Consider the following 10,594-nt stretch of genomic DNA (forward strand, 5'->3'; position numbering starts at 1 on the left):
GTGTGCAGGAACACACACTGAATAAACAATTTAATTAAACAATATTTATATAGACTGTCAGCAGTGCATACATTCACTTTGCAGAGGCCTTTCATATTTCAGGGAAAACATGTTTCCCTGAAGAATAAGTACTATTGTAAAAAACACAAGAAGGACGTTTTCCTTCCTTCCTTCATTCAGCCAACATGGATGGGTAGCTGTTTGTGCCGGGCACCATGGGAGGCCCCACAGAGACAAGAACGACCAGAAGAGGCAAGGAGGAGAGAAAACAAGGGAATTGGAGATGATGTTCATTTTAATAATGGATGCACACTAGATTTATCAGGAGAAATAGGGGCAAATAGCCAACAGGAAATAAGGGAACATTTCAACCTTATTATTATACAGGGAATGACGTTTTTCTGGGCTGGACTGTCCTGCGTATTCTTTATCCCTCTTTCCATTTCCTCTCTTCTGTTTCCTTCATTTTAGTTATGACAGAGGAAAACACACTGTCAAGGAACATCTAGTATAGACATTTGCTAACATTTCAAATACTTCTCTGGGTAGCACAGTAATATCATTAAACAGTAATGTCTGTCCTACACTGAATGCTCACTATGAATCAGGCATTCGTTTAAGCATTTTACATGTGTTAACTCATTTAATCCTCATAACAATCCCATGAGGTAGGTGCTATTATGATCTCATTTTGTAGCCAAAGAGATTGAGGCTCAAAAAGATTAATATACTTGCCTAAGGATATAATGCTAAAAAGTGGAGGATTTAATGTATTAACTGAAATTAGGTTTTGGATTATTTGTGGATTTCATTTACCCTTTGAATTCCCTTCCAAATAACAGTTTGACTGCGAGTATTTTTTAAGCGTGGAAATGGTGCAGAGACATGCAGACCTCTGAGCCAGGGATGAGAGGTTGTTATGAAAGATCCCTAAAGAAACAAGAGACCCTGGGAGTTGTGTTTTCCAAGTCCGCTATCAAAAGCCAGAATCTTAACTGGCATAAACATCTACTTTGGAGCTAGGAGGTTGCCATCATTACTGTCACTCCATGCCATATCTCATGTTATTTTTTTAACCACATTTTTCCTTCCAGACTCTTATGTACCACACTAAAATAAATCAAGCCACTAAAAACTAAAATAAGGAGAGAAATCCTCCCCAGTTAGCCCTCCCCAATGAGAAAAACACACAAAAGCATTTGTTTGGAAATATTTTTTTGTGATTGTGTAGGTTGTACCTTAGTTAAAATAGACTATCCCTTTGAGAGCCAGAAAAGTAATTTGATTTTCTCATAAGGAGGACAACAAAGTCAAGTCTTTCCATTTGAGCGCAGTGTTTAAAACATTACAAGGAGTCTAAAACACTATAGTTCGGTATTATAGGAGCATAATTTAATGATAAAATAATAAAATGTGTTGCTGATTCCCGTATTCAGTCGTTTTGTCCCTTGTTAACACAGTTAGCTTCTGAAATTTCAAGGGCAGGCAGAACTTTGGGACCCTTGCTGAGAGGATGAGCTAGGACATCACAGACCACACTTTCCTCCCAGCCACCTCCCTCCTAAGTTCCCAGAGTGGCTTCCACTTTCTCCTTTCTCCCTTCAGAAGGCCATCTCTGTTGGGAATTCTCTCCTACTTCCTTTTATTTCTGCTTCATTACCTAGTCTTGAAATGTTCTCTGACCCCTTTCCTGAGCCAGCTTCAGTGGTGGCTGCTCAAGTCTGAATTCTTCCTGGCTCTCAACATGCTGTTAGTATGCCTGTTTGCTTGCTTATTCTTTCCTTCCCCTAGACTAATTCATTTATTCAACAACCATTTCTTGGGCACCTAGTATTTGCCCAGGACTGCGGTAGGTCCGCAGTTTTATCCCCGGTAGGGATAAAAAGAGACTCCCTACCAGGGTTCCTGGAAGATAATGATAGTCAGTGATTGTTTGTGGAATGAATGAATGGAATTAGGTCATTACAAAAATAGTAGAAGGAAGACCAGGGGAAGATTAGCAGTCACACGAAAGACATTTGGCAGTTCCATTTCTCCCCTCGTGCACATCCTTCCCTGTTGGGTAACATCTTCGTAAGCCTCTTTCCTCCTTAAGTTTTTGTTTTCCTTGTTGACTTTCTTTCTGCCAGCTTTATTGGAAGCAGGAACTCTGGCATAGAAGGGACTTAGTTCTGATGCAAGCACTGTCGTTTACTACTGGGTGACCCTTGGCTCTTTCCTTAATTTCCATGGGCTTCAATTTCCTCCAGTGTAAAATAGAATAGAGATAGCAAACATCTATAACATGGAGGTTTGTGTGAAGATTAAATGGGAGTCACATTTGTAAAGGGCTTAGCTAAAAATCTGGCTTTTAGAAAGTTCTTTCCTTTCTCTTCTCTTTCCCCTACTTCCAACCCTTACCCTTCCTACAGGATGTCATCAAGGCAGTGGTAGCTTGTAAGATGGCTTGGTGAAGCATATTATTTAAAAAACTAAATTATTTTGATGAATATCAAAAATATCTAAGTGGCCATAGATCCCATTAGCTTTTGTTATTTTTTTTAATAGAAATCATTGCTTTGGATATGTAAAAATTAAAAAACAAAAACAAAAACAAAGTAAGGCTTAAGTTTTTAAAAAATAGTTAGAAAATATTAGTAAGTCAGTACAAAGGTGAGGAGGAAAGATAGAGGAATCAACTCCTGAAAAACAATGAGGAAATAAACAATGACAATGACACGAAAGCAGAAAAACATTTAACACAGAAGTCCAAAGCTGCTGTAGTTATTATGCTTGGCCTCAGCATTTGATAAACCGAGAGGTAACCATTTACCATACTATGCATTTCTCAAATGTCACTTATTGAAAAAAACTAGTTCTGGAGCGCAAGGATTCAGTCTACAGCTGTATGATCCTGTCTTGGCTTTCTTAGTATTGGATTAATCTGTAACAGGCCAAATGGTCAGCTTTGGGTCCCTAAAAGTCACCTTTCAGTTCTGCTCCTATAAAGTACACAGTGAAAGAGAATTGTTCATTTGGATTTAAGAATAATGAATGACCCCATAGGACTTCCGAAGAGGTTCTGTGTTCTCCAGACTGTGTATGTCTTCGTCCTGCTCTGTAAAATGAGTATAATAATAGAGTCTATAGCATAAGGCTGTTAATGAAGATTTAACATAAAAGAAATACGGTAATTGATATATATGTGTGAGCCACTGTGCTCATTCACCTAGAACAGACTAGCCTCCTTGAGCGCCTAGTAATGCATACTCAGCCAGAAGAGCTCATCCAGCCCAGTGGCCTTGAGAATGATCTATCCCCTTACACCAATCTCCCTGCTTCTTAAAGTTTTGTGATAGAATCAGCCCAGTGAGAGCTTTCAGTCTCTGAACACATGGCATTGGAGAGTCCACCTGCTCTCCCTCAGTTTCTCTGTCCTCACCAGCTTCACCCACACCATGGACTTTCTGTAGATTCATTTATTAGCATCCGAGAAGCTGTGTTACACACGTGCGAGCAAGCATTCCAGGTGAGAGTCCCCCAATCTCCATACTCTTTTTTTTTTAAGATTTTATTTATTTATTTGACAGAGATCACAAGTAGGCAGAGAGGCAGGCAGAGAGAGAGAGAGAGGAGGAAGCAGGCTCCTCGCTGAGCAAAGAGCCCCATGCAGGGATCCATCCCAGGACCCTGAGATCATGACCTGAGCTGAAGGCAGAGGCTTTAACCCACTGAGCTACCCAGGCTCCCCTACTCTTGAGGGGCAGTTTGCAGTGGGGCCCAAGTCCCAAACCTCACCTCTCCCCAAAGTTAAGGTCTATAAAATGCTATAACCAAACAAACCCAAACCAGAGCCCTGGTCACCAGGCCCTGGAAATCATGATCTAGGTATCGCAAGTTCTTTTCACAACCTAAGACAATTCTGTCAAAACGAATGTCGGTCTATGCTGCCTGCAAATCGGTCTGTGCTGCCTGGAAGCAAGTAAATATGAACATAACAACCCGGGAAATTGGGAGATGGGCCCTCTAGGCTCCCTCCCTCCCCGAAGGGTGAGACAGCTGGGCCACTCAGAAGTGCATAACAAAGAAAGCTGGGCTAGAAGTTGGGGGCCGAGGGGCCAAAGGGGTGGAGGGGCCAACGCAAAAGGTGTAGGTAGGACCTGCGCTCGCTCGGAGGGGGTCTGCTTACACCTCCTGGGCCGCAGCTACCGCTCCGTCTCTTTTCTCAGGATCTAAGATGCTCCCAAGACCGGTAGAGATGCAGTTTTGTACTGAGAAATTGACATCAAGATCCTCCTGTTCGGCCAGGCCCAGGTATCTAAACACTTGTGCTTAGAACTGTGGCTCGGGATCTCCCGGTCTTCACCAAGCCTCTCAAGGTCCCACCTACTGCCCCCTCACTGCCCGGTACACACACTGGCACACCACTGACCAAGCCTCCCAGGTTGGGCTTCCCAGTTTAATTCATCCTTTTCCTCTAACCAAGTCGAAAGGTGGGTGCGCATCTCCTGGGCTGTCGGCCCAGGCAGGGCACTCCCCCACTCTCCCTGCTGGATCACTAACAGGAGCTGAGAGCCCGCGGGGCGTACTCCACACCCCGGCGCCACCGCCCCAACCCTGGCGCCTCCACCCCTGCCCATGGCCAGGGTGCAGCGTCCACCCGTGCCACCGCCAGCGAGGAGCCACTCCCTGAGCGGCTCCCAGGGCCGGGCCCGCTGGTGCCCGCACTCACCTCTCTCCCCTCTCCGGACTCCCACGGGCTCCCACCTCCCTTCCAACCCCTCAAGGGGCTCCCTGCGTCCAGGCTCCCTTCTTTCTTCACTTCTTTCATTCATTCTCTTATCTCCATTTCCTTCAGACTCTCACGCACTCCCGCTCTAGCCTCTTACCCCTCCTTGCCTTCTCCCCTCCTCCTTGGGCTTCTCTCCTCTCTCTGATGTCCCCTCTCTGTCCCCTCGTCTGCACTGGCCTTTCCCTCTCTGCGTTTTTGCACTTCCCCTGCCTTCTTTCCAGCGCGCCCCAGGCTTTCCAGTCCCACCGGCGCTGGACGCCTCCCTTGGAACTTCGGACTCAGGGTTCCCACCACCCCCCCGCCACGGCCCCCAGACCCAGCGCAGCTTTCGCCTTCCTCCTCTGTTGAAGGAGACTCTCTGGGGACTCCCAGGCCCGCAGCAACCCCCCCCCCCCCCCCCCCGCAGGGAACCGTACTGGCCGGACCCAGGCAGCCCAGCTGTCAGGGACACCGGGTCTATTTTAGGTCCAGCACCCAATGCCCCCCGCCCTGAGGACATGGGCCCGCAACTTGGGTAGGACTTTCCTATCCAGATCCCAAGCTGACTCGAGCTAGGCTGGTGGCCCCGCCAGGGCTGTGGAAGGCGGTCCCGGGACACCTAACTGGAAATCCAAGTGCCTAGGGAATCTGGGACCGGGGACAGTGGTAGCTGAGTAGCGCTCCCGGGAATGGGCTACCTTGGCACAGCCACCTCTCTTGCAAAGAGAGGTGACTGGCACGCCAGTCAGTCCCCTTAACCACGTATGCCCTGGTTTCCTTAATTTCTAGTCAACCCGGTCATTAGTCTGCAATAACCCACCCAAAGCGCGATCCGTTGTGAAATCACAGGAAGAATTAGGGTCAATCAACAAATAAATTACAAAAAGCTGCAATACCTAACCTAAGCCCCAGACGGTTGAGAGACCAGACTGCACACGTGTGCGTGTCCCTGTGCGCACACGCACACAGGAGCGCACAAACACCAGTCCGAGCTGGGATCCAGCCACAAGTTTGCACACTGACAAGTCTCTAAGCCTAGCAGAAAATAGAAAAGTTTCACTCACCTGTGTCGCCTTCTACCTCTGCGACTGAGATCCAGGGAAAGTATCGGAAAAGGGTGGATTGAGAGACCCTCCTTTCTTTTCTTTTCGCCTTTCCGAAGAGTGGAAATTTCCATCATGTGATAGGGGGCAGCATCCTCAGTGTCGCATTTCCTGCGGACCCTCCCTTCCAGCCCAGCCACCAATCGTTGGGCGGCAACCTGAGATGTAAACAAAAGCATCCTCCCAGGTGGGCTGAGTTGTCCAGCTGTCCCGCCAGAGCCAAGCCTGGGAGCTGCCAGCCCCTGATCCCTCTTTTCTGGGTCCCCGACAACAGAGAGGATCTTGGTGTGAGTTGGGGTTTTCGTTGTTGTTTGGTTGGTTATTGGCTCTATAATTAAGTCTCTTCATGTCAATGTGGTCTTTGTTGAATCTGCCCTATATGCGGGAATAGGTGTTGATCTTCACTTCTAAGTCAGTAAAAAAGCCTTTCTGGTAGATGATTCTAAACTGCCTCCAGGTTTAGGGTTATCAAACACGAACTTGATATCAAGGAGGAAAAGAAATTGAGGAAGGGGTACAAATGAAAAACACAGTTAAAGTCACTTTATGATCAGTGAAGTTGGGGATAAGTTCGTAGCATTTAACCATGAGTGGGGATCTTTGGCAATGTTTTTTTCTGAGACTTCAATTTAAACATTATTCCTAGTACATATGGAGAAAGAATTAGGATACAATAAATAGCACTGTAATTTTTTTTTATTATTATTTATTGGACAGAGAAAGAGATCACAAGTAGGCAGAGAGGCAGGCAGAGAGAGAGGGAGAAGCAGGCTCCCCGCTGACCAGAGAGCCCAATGTGGGGCTCGATCCCAGCACCCCGGGATCATGACCTGAGCCGAAGGCAGAGGCCCAACCCACTGAGCCACCCAGGCGCCCCAAGCACTGTAATTTTTTATTCTGTTTATTAAAAGCTTTAACCTACCACTTTAAGGAAAACTGTTTATATTAAAACTATTTTCTGATTTAAGCAAAATTCTTGTTTCAAAAAGGCCTGTGTAACAAATATGCTCACAACCCTCTGTTTATTTTAATACTCATTTGTCATTCTTTGGGGAAAAAATATTCTCCAATGGAGAACTGATGCCATAGTTCAGGAAAATCACTAGGCAACAGAAATTGCTTTCTGAACTCTGGCTTGTCCAGTATCACTGTATTCAGAAGGGTAAGTCTCACTGTTTGATCATTTCATGAAAGCCTAGAACCATCTTCTCTTACTTGGAGTTCCCATTGACTAAAACACCAGCCTCACCTTAGCACATCAAAAAATAGAACGATAAGAATTACCCAGATAATGTATGATGATCAAGAACACTCAAGAAACAACATTAATATACACATACGCATATGTACACATATACACATCAAACTGTACTAAAACCTCCAACAATGCAAATTCAACAGAAGGATGATGCAATAAATACCTTCACTGGGGTTTCCATTTTGGAGCCTAAATATAAATAAAAATCAGTATTTAAATAGTACTTGTTTGGGGGCATCTGTGTGGCTCAGTCAGTTGAGTGGCTGGCCCTTGCTTTCAGCTCAGGTCTTGGGATGAGCCCCACCTAGGGCTCCAGGCTCAACGGGGCATCTCCTTGAAATCTCTCTCTCCCCCTCTCTCTGCCCCTCCCTCTGCTTGTACACCTGTGCTCTCACACTCTCTCTCTATAAAATACATAAATCCTTAAAAACATAAAAAATAAAAAATACCTGTTTTATGAAAGCAGATTACTCCCTCCTGACCAATTACTGTATACCTGCATAGTTTGTCATAACAAGAAGTTTCCATTCCGAGAAATTAGAAAACATCGGAATGATTTTCAAGTCCCTTTAAACTTGCTGAAACTAGATTATTTTTGTGCTCACACTTCCCATTGATTCTTATTTAATGAACATAAGTATATTTTACAAAGCTACTGAAGTGTCAGAATTAGTAGGATTGAGAGACGATTAGTGAGAGATCAAGACAGATGTGTATTCCTCTCTGCCTAACCTAACATTTATTAAAGACAAAACTCAGGTTTCTAAAATGAAAAGCTATTTCAGAAAAAACCAAATGAAGATGACATCATGCAATTCAAGACAGATACTAGTTAACTGTGCAACTGCTCAACTATTAATGAACTGGCATCTATATCCTAATACAGAAAAGATTAAAAAACAGTATTTCATTGCCTAATTTGCTGGAGCCCAGTGGGTTTGTCATCTATATAAACTGTTGCTATCTGGTGTGTGTTGAGGTAAAATGAGACGCATTCATCTGTGAATCAGTGAAGTGGCGGACAAAGTTCAAGTGTATCATCTTTTGCAGCTACTGTCCATTAGAGTTAAAGAAGAGCTCAAAGCCACGTCTCCATGGTATGAGGCAACTGACAGCCCTTTATCTTCCCTGCTACAGCCCAAACCTGAGCTGCTGACAGCTCTGATGAATCTACCCAATCTTCAAAGATCTGCTTAAACCAGTCTTTGAGATGATGAGAAGAAGCCCTAACCAGCAACATGAATATATCTGCAGGACCACAGTGTAAAACACATTTGATTTACCATCAGATCATTCACTGGCTCCGGAGGTGTTAGCTTAAGTCTGAATCTCAGAGCTACCACTCTTGAGCTATGTGACCTTGGCCCAATCACTAAGTTCTTTGTGACTCCTTTTCTCCTTCTGAAAAATGGAGCGCATTTCTTAATATATTGTTTTCCTGACTGAAGTTATTTTCAGATGGCCTAAAAACTCATCTAGTGATAGAGGAAAATGAAATGTTTGCAATTGAGAAAAAAGTTTACAGAGCAGATAGCATTTACTACCATCTTGACAAAGCTGGCTTGATCGAAGCTGTCTGCTCTAAAATTGTATTAACACATTAGCACATATATTAACACAAAATTATATGAGCACATCAAAGCTGTCTTTTCTAAAAGCACATCTATATGGAAAAATATTCCCCCCAAATAGTCTTTTGAACCAAAGCTAATACTTGAAAACAGAGCTCAGTATTCCAGGAAGTTTGGAAAACATTGTGTTGAAAGTTCTTATGGGATTCCTCAGAAGTTTTAATCAATCTCCCTAAGAAGCATGAAGTATTTCTCCACGACTGTGAGCCCATTTTGGAGGAACATCTCCCAGGGCTGATGATCCAGAGTATACCCATTACCAGATTTTAGCATAAATGAATGTCTGATGAAGGAAATAGAACAGAATTATTATTTAAGGCCGCAAGACAGTGCTATCAAATTCCTTGGTTTACGGACTATTGTTGAGAAGTTTGATGGCAGTGATTTTAGTAGACTTCGTATAAATATTTTTCTTTGATAGTAGACTTTTAACAAGGATTATTTTTCCAACTAATAATTATTAAAATTGGTTAAAATGGCTTTAGGCTATAAAATACCTGAACATGTATTATTGCACCGGATACTAAAATAAGCTAGCCGTAATATGATTCTTCTCCCTATTTAATGAGAAAGGAAACAAAGGTTCAGGGAGGTTAGGTCGTTTGTCCAAAGACACAGAACTAATAATTGGCAGACTGGAGCATGAACCATTGGCTTCAAGTTCAGTATCTCCCACAGCTCACCTTCCTTTTCTTGTGAGCATTTTCTCTTTTAAGACTGGTAAGTGTTTTCCTGCCTATAATGTAGCCAGCACTGAATAGCCTGCTTAACCATAAAATTATGATTTTTAAAGTAATTACTATCAAAGCAATTATCTATCGTAATTGCATGAATTCTAATGTCAGTATAATGACTTTATTTTCTATGAATTTGAGCTTGATTTATGTGAGAAACTGAGTAATACCAGGAATTGTATTTATGGTTGAATTCTAGTGTTATGTTCTCTAAATGGGCTGCAATTTCTTACTGGTACTAGGAAAAAGATAGCTGAATAGATCACTCACCATCTCAGTTTCACACATGACAAAACAACTAGCAACCAGTTCTCAAAACGAAATATCAGAATAGATCTAGGCTCTCAGGAGAGCCTCATTTCCAATATTGGGATGCCAGGGGCTAAGCTCTGGAGTCCCCTCCAGGGGGTGAAAAGGGAGAGCAGAGCCCACATGTCGCACATGGATAGCTCAGAGAGGAAAATGTGCCCTGTGTGGTCAGCATTCAACACCAGCCCCAAGGACGTTAGCTCCCGTCTCTCTGGTCTGGAAATGGCATTACATGCAGTCACCTGAACAGTCATAGTCACCAAACACAACACCTTCCTTTTCCAACTGGACACTCGTGGCACGAATCAACTCTAGCCATCTATATAACCCATCTTCTAAACTGCTCACTTCCCCCTGACTCCCCAACACCATGGTCTTCCATGCCTTCATGCCTTTGAGTGTATTCTGTCCACTTTCTGGAAGCCCTTGCCACTGACTCTGCCTGTCAGCTTCATCTTTTGCTCATCTTTCTAGTCTCAGCTCACATATCACCACTTAAGTGAATGAAACCCTTCCCGACTCCAGTGATCTTTTTTCTTGGTAGGCTGGGGACGTGGGGTGGAGGTGGAGAGTTCAATGAAGGCTGGAAAAAGAGAAACAGCATGTTTTGGACACGGAATTTAGTACTTAACAAGCACCCTGGGAGATGGATGTTTTTACCCTTGCTTTTCAGATGAGATAATAGGGACCGAGTTCCATGGCTTGCAAGAGGTGGGAATTGAATTAGGAGTCAGTAGATGGGATTCCAGACTCTTCTCATTCCGTCCCATGATTAAACTGGGCTCAAGAAATAGATCATAATACATTGT

At 43.8% G+C, this 10,594-nt stretch overlaps 1 protein-coding gene across 1 annotated transcript in view; it reads right to left on the reverse strand.

Annotated features, from left to right (window-relative positions):
• The window catches only part of SLC38A4 (solute carrier family 38 member 4), a 61,829-nt gene extending 55,913 nt beyond the window's left edge, over positions 1 to 5,916 (reverse strand). Inside the window, exon 1 of the mRNA XM_044228218.1 lies at positions 5,815 to 5,916. The gene's annotated coding sequence lies outside the window, so the exon portion shown is untranslated. The remainder of the gene's footprint in view (positions 1 to 5,814) is intronic.
• Between the last annotated feature and the right edge of the window lie 4,678 nt (positions 5,917 to 10,594).

The sequence above is a fragment of the Neovison vison genome, chromosome 12, assembly GCF_020171115.1.
Source record: "Neovison vison isolate M4711 chromosome 12, ASM_NN_V1, whole genome shotgun sequence".
NCBI lineage: Eukaryota > Metazoa > Chordata > Mammalia > Carnivora > Mustelidae > Neogale > Neogale vison.